Source organism: Stigmatopora nigra, chromosome 5, assembly GCF_051989575.1.
Source record: "Stigmatopora nigra isolate UIUO_SnigA chromosome 5, RoL_Snig_1.1, whole genome shotgun sequence".
NCBI lineage: Eukaryota > Metazoa > Chordata > Actinopteri > Syngnathiformes > Syngnathidae > Stigmatopora > Stigmatopora nigra.
In genome coordinates, this window is record NC_135512.1 from 3214004 (window position 1) to 3235283 (window position 21280).

The 21280-nt window shown below is 35.1% G+C and overlaps 1 long non-coding RNA gene across 1 annotated transcript; it reads right to left on the bottom strand.

Moving 5' to 3' along the window:
• Window positions 1–3606: 3606 nt before the first annotated feature.
• Window positions 3607–19874, bottom strand: LOC144196892 (uncharacterized). Its single transcript, XR_013326405.1, has 3 exons — window positions 19616–19874; window positions 15239–15419; window positions 3607–4220 (listed from the first exon to the last, which is right to left on the bottom strand). It is a non-coding gene; the product is annotated as an uncharacterized LOC144196892 (long non-coding RNA).
• Between the last annotated feature and the right edge of the window lie 1406 nt (window positions 19875–21280).

The window sequence follows — 21280 nt, forward strand, 5'->3', positions numbered from 1 at the left end:
ACCCTAACCATTTTGTATTTAAACACACCCTAACCCTGTTCATTTTGTATTTAAACACACCCTAACACTAACCCTAATCCTTCCCCTAACCATTTTGTGTTTAAACACACCCTAATCCTAACCCTAACCATTTTGTATTTAATATGTACCGTATTTTCAGGACTATAAGGCGTATTAAAACACACCCTAACCCTGTTCATTTGGTATTTAAACACACCCTGACCCTAACTCTAACCCTAATCATTTTGTATTTAAACACACCCTAACCCTGTTCATTTTGTATTTAAACACACCCTAACCCTGTTCATTTTGTATTTAAACACACCCTAACACTAACCCTAATCCTTCCCCTAACCATTTTGTGTTTAAACACACCCTAATCCTAACCCTAACCATTTTGTATTTAATATGTACCGTATTTTCAGGACTATAAGGCGTATTAAAACACACCCTAACCCTGTTCATTTTGTATTTAAACACACCCTGACCCTAACTCTAACCCTAATCATTTTGTTTTTAAACACACACTAACCATATTGTATTTAAACACACCCTAACCCTGTTCATTTTGTATTTAAACACACCCTAACACTAACCCTAATCCTTACCCTAACCCTGACCATTTTGTGTTTAAACACACCCTAACCCTAACCATTTTGTATTTAAACACCCTAACCCTGTTCATTTTGTATTTAAACCAGCTGTGGGCAAACTACGGCCCGCGGGCCTAATATGGCCCGTTAGGCGTTTTAATCCGGCCCGTCGACTTTGTTCAAATAATATTTTTTTGTGTTTTTTTCCCAAGATGGCGCCGTCATGCGGAAGCCAGTGGCAGTAGCTCTGTCCACTCTTATTTGTTTTTCATGTTTTACAGCCCCTCTATATCTTTTTTTAAATTACATTTTAACATTTCTTAATACATTCCTTTTTACTTTACTTTGTACTTTATACTTTTTACTTTAATGATGAGTATGTCAATACTTTAGTCCTTTTTTTCTGTTTATGTTTCATATGTACTGTTAACGGATGCACTTTTTTATATGTATCGTATCTTGTGCTGACCCGGCCCATCTGTCAAATTTTTAAAGTCAATGTGGCCCCCGGGCCGAAAAGTTTGCCCACCCCTGATTTAAACGCACCCTAACCCTAACCATTTTGTATTTAAACACACCCTAAACCTAACCCTAACGCTAACCCTAACCATTTTGTATTTAAACACACCCTAACCCTAAATCAAACACTTAGTCATTTTTTCAGTAAAACAATTTAGTTTCCTGCAAGACCTTCAAAATTAAAGTATGTGCCTAACGATCAGTGTTTGTTACTTGATTTAAACCATGCACGAATTAGGATTTTTTTTCAGTTTTTTTTTTTTTTAAGAAAAAAAGCCTTACTATACTATGTCGTTTCCCCCCCAAAAATGACATAGTATAGTAAGGCTTTTTTTCTTTTTAAATAGCAAATTGTTCTTTCTTGCTGATGATGTGAGGACACTGTAGTGTAGTGGTTCACTCACCTGACTTTCAAGTGGACAGTCCGGGTTCGAATCCCAGCTGGAAAATATTTTCTGTTAGTTGTTTGTGTGTACTTGTAGTCAAGACATTTAAATGATGACAAGGGAAAGTGTAACCAAATTGTGGCCTAGAGGTTAACTCACCTGTCTTTCGTCGGGGAGACCTAGGTTCGATTCCTGGATGGGACACATCATTTTCACTTAGTTGTTTCTGTGGACTTCTTGTCAAGACACTGAAATGATTACAGAGAAAAGTGTAAGCCACTTGGTGGCGCAGAGGTTCGAACACTGGACTCCCGTCTGGGAGACCTGGGTTCGATTCCCGCTGTCGTCATTTGGTTGATCACCAAAGCATGTCGGTGAGTAAATGGAAGAAGAAAAAAAAAAAAAAAGAATAACCTTTTTAATTTAAATTAAACACTTAGTCATACTTTTCAGTAAAAGGTTATATTCCGAACTGCCTTCGGCAGTTCGGAAGACACTTGATGGACCTGTATGTGCGAAAGGCGTTCTCGGGTCGGCCTTCGGCCGACCCTCGACCGCTTGCTTGGTCAGTCAACCGCCGACACCGGGAAGCGAACTCACGTTCTCTCGGTGCAAAGGCGAGTGTGCAACCCACTACACCAACTCGTGCCCCACTTATACATAGGTGTTGAAACGTTTTATCCAAGGAAATGGGGTGAAACACTTAGTCATTTTTTGGACAAAATGCTTCATCCACCACTGAATACTTTATTCAGTTAGACACTTAGGCATTTTAACTTATTCTTTTACCTGAATAATATTCGGAAAATCTTTGCCTGCACTGGGATTTGAACCCAGGACCACAGAGGTGGAAGACTGATGACTTAGCCACTGGGCCACCAACCTGTGAAAGTAAGTAGTAGTACTTATACTTTTACCTCTTTCATTTACTTGAACAATAGTATGAAAATCTTTGCATGCACTGGGATTCGAACCAAGGACCACATAAGTGGGAGGCTGATGACTTATCCACTGGGCCACCACCCTGTGAGAGAAAGCAGTAGTACTTGTACTTTTACCTCTTTCATTTACCTGAATAATAGAAGGAAAATCTTTGCAAGCACTAGGAATTGAACCCAGGACCATAGAGCTGGGAGACTGATGACTTACCCACTGGGCCACCACTCTACAAGATTAGTCATAGGATGCTTTTATTTAAAGAAAGACTTAGTCTTTTTTTTAATGGCAAAATCCACCAGTCTGTCTTAAATCCACAGCCACCAGGATTCGAACCGCAACTTCCCACATGGCAGTCAGGTAAACAAACCACTGTGCCATTATAACCACACTTAGCCTTCTCATTATTGGAAAGCTAACAGACAATTTGGAATTATTTAATAAGTATTGATGGAAAAAATATAATATGATTCAGATATTCTCAGGCCAGAAGAGAAGGCCTTGAAGGCTCTGACGGCACACTACGGCTGAAAATACATTTTAAGAAAATATTTGACACATATACAGGAACTAGTGAATGAGTGGTTAATGCGTTGGGCTCATAGTTTTGTGGTCGAGGGTTCGATTTCCAGGTCGTTCTACCAATGTTGAATTTGCATTTTTTACCCAGGTTTGGTTTTTTTACGGGTACTCCGGTTTCCTCCCAAATCTCCTAAAAATGCATGCTAGGCTAATTTGATGCAAAATTCCTCCTAAATATAAATATGAGCATCAATAATTACCTTTTGTCTACTTCTGCCCTCTGATTGGCTAGCCACCGATTTATTTTGTCCCTCCGCCTCTGGCCTGAAGTCAGCTTGGATAGGCTCCAGCACCCTCAGCGAACCTTTGTGAGGAAAAGCAGTTTAGAAAAACTACATTACCTACCAGTACTTAGTATATATGTTGACTAGTTATTTATTGATTATTTATCTGTATATTTTATGTTTTCATTTATACACTTCCCTATTTTTTTTCATACTTATTTATGGTTTTAATTGTGTATTTAATACTTATTTTCTGACTATGTATGTCTGTTTTGTTTGTTGTTATGGTGCACTTTGTGGTAAGGATTTAAATCAGATTCATGACAATAAAAGCATTCAATTCCATTCAAAATGAATATACAGTATTTTTTGTGTATTTTCAAAAGCTGTTGACAAGTTTTCTTCTCAGTGATGTGTGATGTACTTCTACCACTGACCCCATTTACTCTATTTTTCTCTTCCTGGCCTGCAAATGTGCAAACACACTCAGAAAAGGCTGCGAAACAAGCACTCAGAAGTGAAAATGTTCTCCCTCAACAAGTAAAAAAACACACATGGGACTTCACACTAATCAAAATACTTATACACGGAATATCTCTGGATTCAAACCTCCATTTTAGGTAAAAAGGACAAGGAAGAGGGGATAAATATGTCCAAGTCAATTTCGAAACATTTCTTAAAAGGTTAACAGAGGGAAAAATAGATGGCGGCGAAGATGACCCGTGGCGAAAACGCAGGTGGACTTGCAAATAGAAAACAAATTGCCAGCTGCCGGGAATGACATCGTTTGGGCAAACGCTGGGAGAGAGTCACCAGGTGATAGTCAAAGCCATTCCAAAAAGGAAATTACAAGGCCGTGGTGGCATCTTTCTCGCCTCGGGATAAAAAACGCCAGGTGACGGCGCCATAATTGTCCCGTTGAAAACCATTTGTGGCGGAACACAAAGAGCACAAGTGACCTCTTGTTTGGAGATAACGTGCTGTGAAAATGGAGAAAATGTCTCAAAACCAAACTCTTTTGTAGCATTTGACTGTGTTTGTTGTTGTTGTTGTTGTTGATGATGATGATGTTGTTTATGTTGTTGTTTATGTTGTTGTTGATGATGTTGTTGATGTTGTTGTTGTTGTTGATGATGTTGTTGTTTATGTTGTTGTTTATGTTGTTGTTGATGATGTTGTTGATGTTGTTGTTGATGTTGTTGTTGTTGTTCAATAGACCGGAAGAAGGATACTTGTTTGCCCTAATCTTGTCACAGACCGTGGGGGTGCTGGAGCCTAGTATTGCTAGTGTGTAGTCAGGAAAGTGAACCACTACACCATGGTGACAAAGGTGTGGTGGCACTTTGTAAAATCAGTCATTTTGGACATAAAGAATTGATATATTTTTTCATTCATTTTTTAAATTATAGTTGTCTTATATTATGTTTTAACATTTTTATCTTTATTTTAACATATTTTGTTTTTGGTTTCTGATAAAATAAAAAATAAAAATAATGGTTATACATTTTTTTACTTTTTATAGTGTATTATTTAGACCAGACATGGGCAAACTGCGGTCCACGGGCCACATACGGGCCCACTAGGCTATTTAATCCGGTCCGCTGACATTGTCTACATCGTTTTTTTTTGTTTTTTTTTATTCCCCAAGATGGCGCCGTCACGTGGAAGCCAGTGGTAGTAGATCTGTCCACTCTTATTTGTTTTTTTTTGTGTTTTACAGCCCTTCTGTCTTTTTTTTAAATGGCATTTTAATATTTCTTAATATATTCCTTTTTACTTGACTTTCTACTTTATACCTTTTACTTTAATGATGAGTGATGAGTATGTTAATACTTGAGTCCTTTTTTTCTGTTTATGTTTCATATGTACTGTTAACGGATGCACTTTTTTATATGTATCATATGCATTGTGCTGACCCGGACCATCTGTCAAATTTTTTAAGTCAATATGGTGCCCCCCGGGCCCAAAAGTTTGCCCACCCCTGATTTAAACATTGCAACTTATAGTCCATAAAATACGGTATTAAACAATTGCTGTATTACTACCAAAAAAAAACAATTATTTGCATTTTCCTTAATAGGACACTAACAATTACTTTACTTTTTATCAAAAAGGCAAATTATAAGTTGAAAAAACAACATATATTTACTGAAAGTGGATTTAAAATTGATTAAATATGGGAAAAAATGACATTTTAAATAAATTTGCAACATATTATCCACTCAAAAAGTAAAAAAAGATGCTTTTCTCAAAAACAGCCATAAAACTATACAAACTAGTGATGACATATTCTCTTAAAAATTATAATCATATGATTTTTTATCTATTTTTTAGTTTTCTCACTCTCAATCATGTTCTTTTGAGTTTAAAAAAAATGCCACCAGTACTTTTTGATGCTGTGTACACTGTAATAAAGCCTGCCATATTTTTTTTCTCACTCCGCAGTAGAAATTTGATCTGGATTTGTCAGTTACCACGAAAACAATGTCAAGCACAGGCGGACGTAATCATGCTGAAAATCACCTCCTTTCAAAGATCCACATGTTTGTACGTCCTTGGGATGATGATGATGATGAAATAACCATGGAAAAAGAAGTAATTAAAAAAAAAAGTATTATGAAACGCTAGGTCAAAGCAGCCATTGTGTACTTGACTGCATACTTCTGTCCTCCTGTCCTTTCCTGCCCGACTTTGTAATTTGACCTTAATATAGTATCTTGGAAATCATTTGCTTGCAATAAATTGGATAATTTGGATGTGGTTGCCATGGCGACCTCGCATCCACACTATGTGCTTCTGTTGCTTGTGTTTTGTTGTGGTGGTGCTGCTTTGAAAATGAGACTTGGTCAGAGATTTCAAGGGTTAAAAATTTGTGTTTCGGAACTGTACATGAAGATGATCCAAAGTATAAAATGTAATGCTTTTTTTTTGGTCAATATGGAAGTATATTGAGACTTAAAGCTTCACCATGAAGTGCACAAATAAATTATCAAGAAATAAGAAGTCCACAGCATGATTAAGTAGCCAACATATGTAGTCAGCAACAGGAATAAATAGTTAGCAACAGGAATAAGTAGTCAACAACAGGAATACATAGTCAATAACGTGAATGAGTCGTCAAGAACAAGAATAAGTAGTCAAGAACGTGAATAAGTAGTCAAGAACAAAAATAAGTAGTCAAGAAGAGGAATAAGTAGTCAAGAAGAGGAATAAGTAGTCAAGAGGAATAAGTCGTCAAGAAGAGGAATAAGTCGTCAAGAAAAAGTCGTCAAGAAGAGGAATAAGTCGTCAAGAAGTGGAATAAGTCGTCAAGGAGTGGAATAAGTCGTCAAGAAGTGGAATAAGTCGTCAAGAAGTGGAATAAGTCGTCAAGAAGCGGAATTAGTCGTCAAGAAGAGGAATATGTCGTCAAGAAGAGGAATATGTCGTCAAGAAGAGGAATAAGTCGTCAAGAAGAGGAATAAGTCGTCAAAAAGAGGAATAAGCCGTCAAGAAGAGGAATAAGCCGTCAAGAAGAGGAATAAGCCGTCAAGAAGAGGAATAAGTAGTCAAGAAGAGGAGTAAGTAGTCAAGAAGAGGAGTAAGTAGTCAAGAACATAAATACTCGTCAAGAACACTAGTCAAGAAGAGGAATAAGTAGTCAAGAACATGAACAAGTAGTCAAGAACATAAATATTAGTCAAAAACATAAAAAGTCAAGAACATAAATACTAGTCAAGAACATATATAAGTAGTCAACCTAGATAAGAAGTCAAAATGAATAAGTATAGTAGTAGTCAGATACATTTTGTTCTGCAGACTTTGGCCTTTTTAGTGCAAGGACAAGATACCACATGGCACTTTTTTTGAATATATCAGTTTCATTTTGGATTAAAACTCCCCCTTGGACTATGTATAACCCCCAGACCAATAATGTTTTTACTCGGCCGCCCCCCACTGAGATTAAACGAAATAATTCAAACTTTCATCAACAGGCTCGGTTGGCGGTAGCGCTGTTGCCGTACAGCGACGGGAAATCTAGTGTCCCAAGCTTTGATGGCGAATGCGAGGGAAGCAAGTCCTTGTCAAACGTGACCGCCGGTGTGAAACCCGAGGAACAAATGAGGCATGCGAAACAACTACGGAGACAAATAGGAATGCGTTGATGCATTTTTTTTTTCATTCCAACTTGTGTGGCGCAAACAGTGATAAGAGCTACAAGATTTCCTTTGGGATAAAAAAAAACAAAAAAAAACACAATTACTTTGTTACCAAGGACAAAATCTTGGAGGCAAACAACTTGTTCCAGTTTGGATCCATCATGGCTATATTTTTTAGTTTTTCTTGCTTTGATTTTCCAGCAAAAATTCAACTTGTGTACCGTATTTTCACGACTATAAGGCGCACTTTAAAGTCTTAAATTTTCTCCAAAATAGACAGTGCGCCTTATAATCCAGTGCGCCTTATATATGGAAAAAACTGAAAACCAAAAAATGAAAAACTACCTCTGTCGGATATTAAAAAAACACAAACACCTGAACTGAAACAATACTGTTAAATATGCAGATCAGCCATCTTAGTTTACAAAATCTTCCATCATATAGCTCCTCCCTCACTGCAAGATTTTATACAAAAAAAATCCAAAACGTCAACAATGGCTGGCTCTAGAGGTGACTGTAAAGTAGTGAGTGCTTCATACCTGGAAGTCAATAGCAATTACTGTATTTTCACGACTATAAGTCGCACTTAAGAGTCTTAAATTTTCTCCAAAATAGATAGTTCGCCTTATAATACAGTGCAGTGCGCCTTATAATACAGTGAGCCTTATAATCCAGTGCGCCTTATATATGGAAAATATGTCTTCATTGAGGGTGCACTTTATAGTCGTGAAAATACGGTAAGTGTCGTATTCTCCGTACTATAAGTCGCACATTTTTTCATACTTTGTTGGATCTGCGACTAATACTGAAGTACGACTTATGGAAAAGGTTGTTTTGGGTTTATTTGGGCTATAATGATCTGAAAAAGTTATGTTAACAGACGCCAATAGTTCTCCATTTTATTAATATTACTTTTAAAAAAAAATCTTGGTTTTGGATTAAATTTTTACAAAATTGTCCATCTAAAAAGACACCAATCATACTCCAGGACAACTTAAATATTTTTCTCATCACTGTATATTATTTGGCTTGCAACTAATATATTCAGGTGCGACTTATAGTCCATAAAATACGATATATTTTAATAAAATTTTATTTGTATAAGGGTTATATTGTATATAAAATGAGTATGGCTTGTAGTACCTATTATTAAATTCAGTAAAGTTGCTACTAGCTGGATTTAAAACCTCATTTTTCAGGGTGTCTTTTAATTGGACGAATTTTTTTCACTTCCTGTTATCACAGCCCAAAAACCTCTTTTGTCAAACTCTACCTGACGAGGTAGGACACGGGGTGCATGTTTTTCTATCACGTTTCATGAAATATTCATGCATTGCCAGATGTAGAGAATAAACTCAAATCCGGCCAAAAGCGAGAGTTCCACTGAGAACAAATTGAAATATTTTTTATGTTTTTCCACATAACATTTTTTTTTTTACTGCACAGGACAAGGTCATTTTTTTCCTCCATTTGTCAGAGAAACATTAAGGAAGACACATCTCTCACGGGAGGCCATTTTTGAGGCAACCTACTATTTGCACGTCACATCACTGGCCGACTTTCTTGCTAACAAAACATCTACACCAAATGGCAAAGTCGGTACTCGGTTTTCAGATTTATGGGCCAAAAAGTTCACTCATTTGCAGCCAGGGACAGTACTCAACGTCCAATTCATTTTAAGGTTTAGCACTGTCCATGGTGCTGAAAAATGAGCTTCCACAGTTAGTTTAAGTGAATTGGACATTAGTAATCAGTTCATTTTACCTAACTTTTTTTTCACTTGCATTTTAGGGTCAGCTATGGTCAATTTTGGATAATTTTTGGGATGAATTGCTTTCGGTTAAGAAAGAAGTTGAACCCAGAAGCGGGAAACAGAAAAAAATAGGGAAGTGTAATGTATAAAATTAGGACTTAATCAAAAATAACTAAAAATAATCAAAACTGGGAGAAAGTTAACCAACTAAAAACTATCGTATTTTCACAACTATAAAGCGCACATAAAAGTCTTAAATTTTCTCCAAAATAGACAGTGCGTCTTATAATCCAGTGCGCCTTATATATGGAAAAAACAGAAAACCAAAAACGAAAAACCACTACTGTCGGATATTAAAAAAACAAAAAAATGAAAATTGGAAAATTGGTTGGAAATTCAATAAATGAGCCACGGATAATGTAAGCAATGCTAGACTGCCAAGCCTCTGATTGTCATCACTTATTATTCATGTCGCTGTCTGGCTTCCATCTAAATTTGGGGAATGGGATCAGCGAGTAAAGCGCGACTAAAGCAGGAAGGCGTTTTAACACAGCACTTTACACTTTCAACTTCATCCGCCCTAAATTGTATTCTGACTTCCAGTGGATTGTAACACAACAACAGCAACAAAAGCCACAAAAGCTTCTTGTCATGTCGACCACTAATTCTACAAAACTCATCTTTTTTTTTTACCGCCCCCGACAACATAGGAATGATAAGGAAGCACTTTCACAACACTGTTATTTTCTTTGCTTGCTAAGACATAGTATTACAATGGAGATGAGATAGTAAACATGAGGCTCGTGTGGTCTGTTTGAAAATGCCTAAAAAACAGACCATTTTAGATGTAATATTTAGTTGTTTTTTTTAAATAAATGGATTAAAAGAACTGGATTAAAAACCCTGAATATTCAGTTTTTTATAGATCAAAAACAATGTTTATTTTAGCTTTTTTTATATATATTTTTTTAGATTTTACAAAATTATTTTTTAACTAAAAACACAAAAAATTGATTAAAAAATGACAATTATTGATTTAAAAGGGGGGGAAAAATCAGGAAACTTAATATACATCTACATATACATGGACTATTTTAGATATATTATTTAGATTTTTTTTATAAATGGATTAAAAGAACTGGATTAAAAACCCTGAATATTCAGTTTTTAATAGATCAAAAACAATGTTTATTTTAGCTTTTTTATATATATTTTTTTAGATTTTACAAAATGATTTTTTAACTACAAACAGAAAAAAATTATTAAAAAATGACAATTATTGATTTAAAAGGGGGGGAAATCAGGAAACTTAATATACATCTACATATAAACGGACCATTTTAGATATAATATTAAGATTTTTTTTATAAATGGATTAAAAGAACTGGATTAAAATCCCTGAATATTCATTTTTTTAGCTCAAAAACAATGTTTATTTTAGCTTTTTTTATATAAATTTTTTTTAGATTTTACAAAATAATTTTTGACCTAAAAACATGGATTAAAAAATGACAATTATTGATTTAAAAGGGGGAAAATCAAGAAATATAATATACATCTATCTTCATTTAAATTTTATCCTAAAACACAAAGTCGTTACTCATGATTGACTTTTCCCGGGCCACACAAAATGATGCGCCGGGCCAAATTTGGCCCCCGGGCCGCCACTTTGACACATATCGTAGTGCATGTTTTTTGCTAATTATTTTTATTTTTGTTCTGACCATTTTTCCTTCAAAAAATATACCTACATTTCCACTCTATGAATTCATATTCCCAATTGACTGAATTGAATGACATTTAATAAAAACACAGTTGTAAAATAAGTCTACCGACCCTCCTCACCCACTCAACTCAGGGGGCCTATTAATATTCATTGCCCCTGGGTCCTGTTCAATTAGTTCCGCCCCTGCCTTCTGGTACAGTGGTTCCAACTTGTACATTCATTGTCATTGCATTAGCCGATTAAAATGTCAAATATTAAATTAATACAGACCATAAAATTACCCACCTTGTGTCAACACACCTTATTTACAATACCACCCAGAAGAAAACGAGTAAAAATAAGGTCAAAGTTCACCCGCACACGCACAAAAACAAGTATCGGGTGATAAAAAAAACTATTGGTGATGTATTGTTCTGATAAAATAATAATAAAATTTAAAAAACTGCCTTATGGAACATAAACCAAGCTGCACCCAATGGAAAAAGATCATAAAAAGTCACTTTCTGCCCCCAAATTGTAGAGATGCCAATCACTTCTTAACTGCTTGTCACTCCTAAAAACTCATTTTCTAATTTGTATTTGAAACATGATTACTTTTGACCTCGTTTTGTATGCTAATTTGGCGCCTGGGAGACGAGCTCAGGCACAGGAGTATACACGTACCTAATTGGATGCTATGAATATGCAAATGAGATTTTTAGGGAAGGCGCAATATAAACCTTTTAGCGTTGACCCGCTGTCCGTCCTCATGTTGGATGACAGCAAAGACGCATATTGTGGCGCAAGGAAATTAAGTTTTTGTTTGCATGTGTGGTCCCACAATCGAAATGTCTGTGGAATCCACCAATTTGGATCACTGTCATTCATGTTTGCGGTGGGTCAAATTGTCATTAAGGTTTCCCTTGGAGTGCCATTATGTCGGCCAATTAGGGCTGCCACCTTGAATCAAGTACGGCATTTTGCATACAACTCAAAGATTCAATTGCAATTTATGCTCGGATGTGACGTGTATGAATGTGGATTCATTGTTGAATGATTGTATGAAATTCCCTCAAGCACAGTTCCATTAGTTGCATCTATGACACAAATCCTTACTATTACTACCACCACTACTACTACCACCACTACTACCACCACTACTACTACTACCACCAGCAACACCACCACCACCACCACTGCTACTACCACTGCCACCACTACTTCTACCACCACCGCTACCGCTCCATCAAGTGGATTTTAACACAACCGCCTACTACTACTACTACTACTACTACTACTACTACTACTACTACTACTACCCCCACTACCACTACTACTCCAAGTGGATTATAACACAACCCCCTACTACTTCTACCACTACCACTACCATCACTACTACCACCACCACCACCACTACTGTCACTGCCTATGCCTTCACTACTACTACTACTACCACTGCCTATGCCACCACTTCTACTACTACTAGCACTATCAATACCATCACTACTACCACCACCACCACTACTACCATTACCAATACCATCACTACTACCATCACCACCACTACTACCACTGCCTATGCCATCACTACTACTACCACTACCACCACTCTAATCAAGTGGATTATTCCACAACCCCCTACTACTACTACTACTACCACTACCACCACCCTATCAAGTGGATTATTCCACAACCCCCTCGTACTACTACCACCACCACTACTGGAGCTCCATTTAGTGCATCTACAACACCACCTACTACAACTACTTTTACTACCACTACTACTACTACTACTACTATTACAGCTCAATGTAGTGATGAATAACAAAATTCCATACTACTACCCCCACATTAACTACCACCGCCACTACTTATGATCCAGTTACATACCTTATACATCCAAAAGATTTAAGATGAGCCATTCATTGAAATTGCGCACTATGGTATGGAAAATATGATAAACAACTACAAATTCAATATTAATGCTACGGCGCACTGCTAATGAACGTCTCTAGATAGAAAATATTCAGGTTACAAAATGCCTTCATGGGGAAATTTGAGAGATTTGATATTGGGTTTTTATTGGTTGTGAAAGGTTTTGTTGCGTGGGAGGCTTCAGGTTTATGTCGTTTTTCAAAAAATATTTTCTGCTTTATGAGTAATATATTTTTTATCTGTGTGCAAATGTTTTTTTAGAGAATTTTTTGAGATATGTGGCAGTTTTTGTGTTTTTCTTTTCTTTCACATTCACAAGTTTTTGTCTTTTTTAGAGTTTGTGAGAGACTTTTGTGTGAAAGGTTTTTGGTCTGTATGTCTCTCTTGGTGCTTTGTTTTGTTTTAATGAGAACGTTTTCTTTTATATTTGATATTTTTCGTTGTGCAGGAAAGATTTTGAAAGTATGTTATTTTTTTCCCAATGTATATGCCGAGGGATTAATTTTGAGACTTTTTCTTGCTGGAAAACTTTTCTTCCTGAAGTTGAGGTCAATCTTATTTATACTCTATGTGGTATTTGGAAGAATGACATCCGAAATACGGCCATTTTGTATAAATGTTGCAACAATATTGCGGTATTTCTTGCATCATCCTCCATCTACCTGTATTTTTTTTTACTAAGAAAGACACACTCAAATGTCGAGTTCACTTTGACAGCTTCCATACAAAAAAAAACACACCCTGACACCAAACACCAGAAGAAGAAAAATATGGTTGGAGACTGACAGGTGACCTGTTAGGTTTTTTTTTTTTTAACTTGCTTGCATGCGAAGTTAAAAGCAGATCACGTTTCAAAGTGGGAATGACGTAATAAATAAATAAAAAATACAAAGGTAAAAACCTTGGAGATAATCACTTTTCAGGATTTTTCTTAGAATAATTGACATTTGAAACGGAGGTTGTCTTGATATTGTCTTTGATGTTATTGACTGTCTTTGAGGGTTAATGTCCAATCCCATTTTGGGAGGGTAGTTAAAATTTTTAGAGAAAATCATTTTTCAGGATTAATTTTAAAGTGGTTAACATTTGAAATAAAAGCAGTCTTGATATTGTCTTTGATATGTCTTTGAGGGTGAATGTTGTCCAATTTATTTTGACTGGGAGAGTTTGTATAAGCCTTGGAGACAATCACATTCCGGGATTCATTTTAGAATAATTGACATTTAAAATGGAGGTTGTCTCGATATTGTCTTTGATGTGTCTTTGAGGGTGAATGTTGTCCAATTCATTTTGACTGGGAGGGCAGGTAAAAACCTTGGAGATAATCACTTTTATGGATTTATTTTAAAATAATAAACATTTCAAATAAAAGCAGTCTTGATATTGTCTTTGATGTGTCTTTGAGGATGAATGCTGTCCAATTCATTTTGACTGGGAGGGTAGGTAAAAGCCTTGGATATAATCATTTTTCAGGATTAATTTTAGAATAATTAACATTTGAACTAAAAACAGCCTTGATATTGTCTTTGATGTTAAAGACTGTCTTTGATGGTGAATGTTGTCCAATCAATTTTCACCAATGACAGTTAATGTGTTAAAAATAGCACTGTCAAAACATTAGAAAAAACTGAGGGGTAACTAATGATGAGCTAAAAATAATTAATCGGATTTATCTATTTTAATCTCATGTTAAAATGACAATCAATTTTAAGTAGTTTTATTTAAAGTCATTACAGTATTGTTAATATAATTCTAATATTAATAATGCAAAAAAAGTTTACATTACAATTGTTGACGTTGATTAATATTGTTGTTATTGAAGTTTTAAGGCAATTGGGTCTTTGATTTTTTTTTACAACACATTTATTATCTTATTTATAAATATATAAAGAAGACGTTTTGGATTCACAGAAGTTTTAATGAATGTTTACGAACACTTGAGACTTCGAAAAAAAATCTTCCATTAAAGTCTTCATTTAGTTTTAGGTGTTTTCAATTGTTTGTGTACCAATTCATAAGGTCAAAGTGTCTAATGCATATGAAAAATTGCATGAGCTATTCAAAAAGACGAAGAAAAAAAACCTATTGATGCTCATGTTTACAAAAATGATGAAAGTGCTTCAAAAAAATAAAAAAATCTACACTCTTTGGGGGCATCACCTTTGCCAAAATATTTGCAAACATATATTTTCCTTCCTACACTTGAGCCGGAAGCTTTGCGTAGGATGATTAACTCCCCAAATTTCCGAGGTGCCTTGTTGCCTCGACGACCGTGGGGATAAAAAAAAAAAAAAAAAAAAATCTAAGATTAAGTAAAGAGCAAAAAGGAATTGCAATAATTTAAAGCCGACTGCAGTCGACGTGGGCGGTCAAAAGTGCACCCCAGTGAATGGAATACTAGAAGTTGTACCGCTTAGCACAAAAGTACATTGTTAACTCCAAGCACTATTTAAAAGAAGTACTTACTTGCTTGCTTGCTCTTTTGCCTGACTTTTCTGGGATTGCTTCCAACTCGTTTGCGGTGGGATTGCGAGTGCGATTGGCGCTTTGCCTCTACATATGCCCTTTTATTGACTGGTGACCAGTCTAGGGTGTTGTCCGCCTTATGTCCGAAGTTAGTTGGGATAGGCTCCGGCAATCTGTGACCCTTAAAGGAAGAATTGAATGTTTTTATTGTCATTATACAAGTACAATGGAATTTAAAGCCCCAGCATAAAGTGCACAATAACAACAACAACAAACAGATCAATAATCAATAAATAAGTCAAGTAGTGGTCAACATACCCAACGAGTAGTAGTCAATACTCCTCAACGAGTAGTAGTCAAACCTCCCCGAGTAGTAGTAGTAGTCAAACCTCCCCGAGTAGTAGTAGTAGTACTCAAATCTCCCCAACGAGTAGTAGTAGTACTCAAATCTCCCCAACGAGTAGTAGTAGTACTCAAACCTCCCCAACGAGTAGTAGTCGTAGCCAAACCTCCCCAACGAGTAGTAGTAGTACTCAAACCTCCCCAACGAGTAGTAGTACTCAAACCTCCCCAACGAGTAGTAGTAGTACTCAAACCTCCCCAACGAGTAGTAGTAGTCAAACCTCCCCGAGTAGTAGAAGTCAAACCTCCCCAACGAGTAGTAGTCAAACATCCCCAACGAGTAGTAGTCAACATGGTCAATAAGTAGTAGTCAACAAGCTCAATAAGTAGTAGTCAACAAGCTCAATAAGTAGTAGTCAACATGGTCAATATGTAGTAGTCGACATGGTTAATATGTTGTAGTAGTCAACATAGTCAATATGTAGCAGTCAACATAGTCAATAAGTAGTAGTCAACATGTATAAGTGGTCATATATAAGTACATAGTGAGACAAATAGCGGTGTTAAAATGGAAAATCCGAATTATTAGTAGGCTAAGAACTCAACTTTCAAAGCATTAATCTTGACATTTGAAGGCCAAAACCGGATGTTGCCTAATGTATTTCAGTACTAAGAAATAACATGTCTATGCTAGGTGATGTGTCTTTGAGGTCGATTTTCCAACCAGATTCCCCCCAGCTAGGAAAGCTGACTTTCTGTTGTGAATTTAAATGAGTTCATCACAGGTAGATGTCAATTGAACTTCAAGTGGAAGGTTGACAGCGAATGAACGTTCTTTCATTGGCTGCCACACTCACTCTTCAAGTGGATTGGATGTCTAGCGCCATCAATGGCAGCCAATGAGTTAAGCAGATTGGACCAAGATAGATAGGATTACTTTATATTCAAAGGAATAGAATGCATAGAATGGTTAGCGCCTTAGCCTCAACATTATGAGATCGAGGGTTCAATCCCTTATGACCTTCCTATGGATTTTGCATCTTCTCCCGAGCTTGCGTGGGTTTTCTTTGGGTACTCCGATTACTTCCCATATTCCAAAAACATGCATGCTAAACTAATTGTAAGGTAAATTATCCCTTATGCACGAGGTTAGTTTGTCTCCTTGTGCCCTGTGATTGGCTGGGATATGCTCCAGCACCCTGTGTGTACCTTGTGAGAAGAAGTAATAGGGCAAATTAATGAATGAGTATAATAAATAAATAAATAAATAAAAAAATGGAAATGGGAGCCAAAAAATGTTGCAGGACTCATTTTCGGCAACACAGTAAAAAACTATGGGCTGCATTTTAATTTAAGGTAACAAAAAATGAATTTTTTTTTTTTTTTTTTTTTAAAATTGGCAATCCCGTGAAAAAAAGGCGGCTACCCCTTTTAAAAACGGCAAAAAAATATCAAATAGCATTTATCTCCATACATTAATGTTAAATATAGATCAGTTAATACTTGCACTCAAAGGAATTTGCAGTGTGACAACAAATGAGGGTAACACAAGTCCATAAATCCGATGGGGAAAATATTAACTATGCTTGTAGACAAAATTTCCAAAATCAACAATATTGATGTCAGAGCCCTGTGGCGCTTTTATTGAAGGCGATAAGCACATTGAGTTTGTTATTTTGGCAGCTATGCCAAATAAAATGGCTGGTAAACACAGTGTACTTTTAAGATAAGCCTCACAAGTAAGGAGTATTTTAAGGGAATCGTTTAGTTGGCTATCACACCGACAGACAAGATATTTGGGACTTCAAAAGCACTTAGTGGAAGAAGATCTATTGTATATATTTATATATATATATTCTCTCGGTAGCTCTAGGTCGAGTTGGAGCAATGGAAATACTATTTTACCTCAACCTAGCTTGACCCACGGGGTATTGAAACGGCGCTAATGCCGCCATTTGGCTCAAGGGCGCCCGACGGGTGTCGAACTGACGACGGGGAGACCTTCGTCATGGCGTCTTATGAAAGCAAGTGTCAATGACGGGTCGCCTTAGTTGTTTGGTTTGGTAACAGTTTTGGTGATGTAACTCTTACGACCTGTCGGTTTTTTTTACTGACAAAGGTGGGAGGGATTTAGAGTTACAATGAAGATTTGCCAAAAAAATGATGGGGGTGCTGGAGGCTATCCCAGCTGACTTTGGGTTAGCCAATCGCAGGGCATAAGGAGAGGATAACTAACTATACACGCTTATACTCATACGTAGGGGCGATTTCGAGTGGCCAATGAAACTACCATGCATGTTTTTTTGGAATTGGAGTACCCAGAGAAAACCCACACAGGCCAGGGCAGACTTTGTAAACTCTACACAGGTGGACTGACTTGGATTCGAACCCTGGACATCGGAATGGTGATGCCAATGTGCAAACCCAGGGGTGGGCAAACTTTTGGGACTTTAAAAAGTTGACAGATGGGCGGGGTCAGCACAAGATATGATACATATAAAAAAGTGCATCCGTTAACAGTACATATGAACAATAAACAGGAAAAAAAGGACTAAAGTATTAACATACTCATCACTCATCATTCAAGTCAAAAGTATAAAGTACAAAGTAAAGTAAAAAGGAATGTATTAAGAAATATTAAAATGTCATTTAAAAAAGATAGAACGGCTGTAAAACATTAAAAAAAAACAAATAAGAGTGGACAGAGCTACTGCCACTGGCTTCTGTGGGACGGCGTCCATCTTGGGGTAAAAAATAAGTAAAAAAAATTTAAAAAATTAAAAAATTGGACAACGTCGGCGGGCCCGATTAAAAAGCCTAACGGGCCCGTATATGGCCCGCGGGCCGTAGTTTTCCCATTAGCTAACCCAAGAAATAAAGTATTTTGTGTATGAAAAGCTTAAATCATAAATTTTGGCAGAATTCTATTAAAATGCCAATAAAACATGTTTTTGTTCAAAAAAATAAAAACATTTCTTCAAATTTAAAAACATGTCATGTGTCGATTTAACGTTGAAAATGGAGGTGATGAACCTTATTTTGGAAAAAAAAGGATCATCATCAAAAAAAATAGATTGAACACATCACCTTAAGAAAAGGTTGAAATAACGTGAAAATAAAATTTAAAAAAGTTCACCACGTTTGTGGTTTTGAACTGTTTTTCACAGGCTGGCTTCAATTTAACGAACACGGCGCTCACAACAGATGAGTGTCGTCGCTCAATGTTTCGGGGGCAAAGCGGCTTAGGAAATAGTCCAAAAAAAATGGATGAGTCATAAAATAGTAGTAGTTTTTTGGGTTTTTTTTCTGTGACAGCTTTCTCAAGGTGAACTGACAATAATATGCACACACACACACACACACACAAATGTTTTTCTAGATCAACGGAAAGGAGGATCAGTGTCACTCAGAAAGTTAGGACCCTGAACACTTTAATGTGCCAAAAGTTGGAAATGTAGAGACATCTTTCACTTCTATAAGAATAAAATGCATATTTTAAAAAATAAATATTACGTGACAAGGGAATTGATTTCTGATGAGTTTTCCTGAGCATATTTTTGAGAGATTTTGAGTCTGGATCAGCTGACATTTGTGTGTGTTTTTTTAAATATTCTTGTTATTTTGATTATTTTGTTGCTTTGAGGCAATTTAAAAAAATGTTTTATTAAATATCTTCATTATTTTGATTATTTTGTTGGTTTGAGGCAATTCAAAAAGAATCCGTAGTATATTTTTGTACAAAAAATTGGTCATATTTTGGGAGCTGTAGCTTTAAGAAAAGCTCTTTTTAAAACACAATCATGTTCCCATTGGAACTAATTAGTGGTTATTGTTTTTTTTCTGCTGTTTAGTATGCATCTATTTAACTTTTTCATCCTTCTTTTGCTATCTTTTAACATTGTGGAGATATGTTGGAAACCTAGCAATTCACATAGAGATTTTCGCAGATGACAATACATTATCATGACATTATTATCATTATTATGACATCATTTTTGAAATTTCAATGTAGATTGAGAGCGAGTTTCATCTTACCTTGTGTGTTGAGAGGTGCACTTGTTGACTTTCCAGAAACCTCTTGACTTTCAGCAAGCTTACAATTGATGAATAAGGCACAACACTGGAGGAGAATAATGGCTTCCTGATATAGTTCCAAGTTTCTCAAACCTTTCATGGTATCATTTCCAGGCTCCTTTACAAATCTAGTGTATTTTCTACACTGTAAAACACAACTAAAAGACCTAAGTTTGGTCAAAAGCCATCAGTGTGACTAACAATCCATGTGCATGGATCAATATTGTTTGGTCAATGGAAGAAACCCCCACTTTTTGCACAGCTGCAGCTAGTTGATGCATTATGCAACTCGAAGTAAAGCTCCCTCTAGTGGATTTACGTATAACAACAGCACTACTACAACTACTATTACTGTTACTGCATTTTATAATCCACAAAAATTATAATAATATAGTCTATTTATTGAAGGTGGGCCTCATAGTTTGGTATAGTATAGTATGTATATATGTATATATGTGTATCTGTGTACATATATATGTATATATGTGTATCTGTGTACATATATATGTATATATGTGTATCTGTGTACATATATATGTATATATGTGTATCTGTGTACATATATATGTGTATCTGTGTACATATATGTGTATCTGTGTATCTGTGTATATATATATATATATATATATATATATATATATATATATATATATATATATATATATATATATATATATATATATATATATATATATATATATATATATATATATATATATATATATATATATATATATATATATATATATATATATATATATATATATATATATATATATATATATATATATATATATATATATATATATATATATATATATATATATATATATATATATATATATATATATATATATATATATATATATATATATATATATATATATATATATATATATATATATATATATATATATATATATATATATATATATATGTATGTATATATGTGTACATATATATGTATATGTGTGTATCTGTGTACATATATATGTGTATCTGTATTTATATATATATACATATACATATACATATACATATACATATACATATACATATACATATACATATACATATACATATACATATACATATACATATATATATATATATATATATATATATATATATATATATATATATATATATATATACACAGATACACAGATATTCATATATATACACACAGATACATATATATACATATATACACATATATATACATATACACGATACATATAGATACACATATATACATATATATATATATGTACAAAATTGGGAAACTGACCTTTTTTAAAGGGTTTTAGTTAGTCATTTTTTAGGACCGTGGAAAAAAATCTAAAAAAAATACAGCTACATTCGCAAAAAAAAGTTATGAAACAAGTTATGGGATCAATTAATTTTCTAAATAGAGGTACCACTGCATTTCAATCCTTACTATTGATCATAGTATCGGTTTCAACTACACAGAGGCAAACCATTGCCATTTTTTTCTTTTTATTGTCCAACATCAATAGTTATGGATCTGGGTGCGACTTCATCATTCATTTTTTTGCATACTCTTTGAAAAGATTTAATCATTTACCACGAGCGTAAAAGCTCGAGATAGTGGAATTTTTAAAC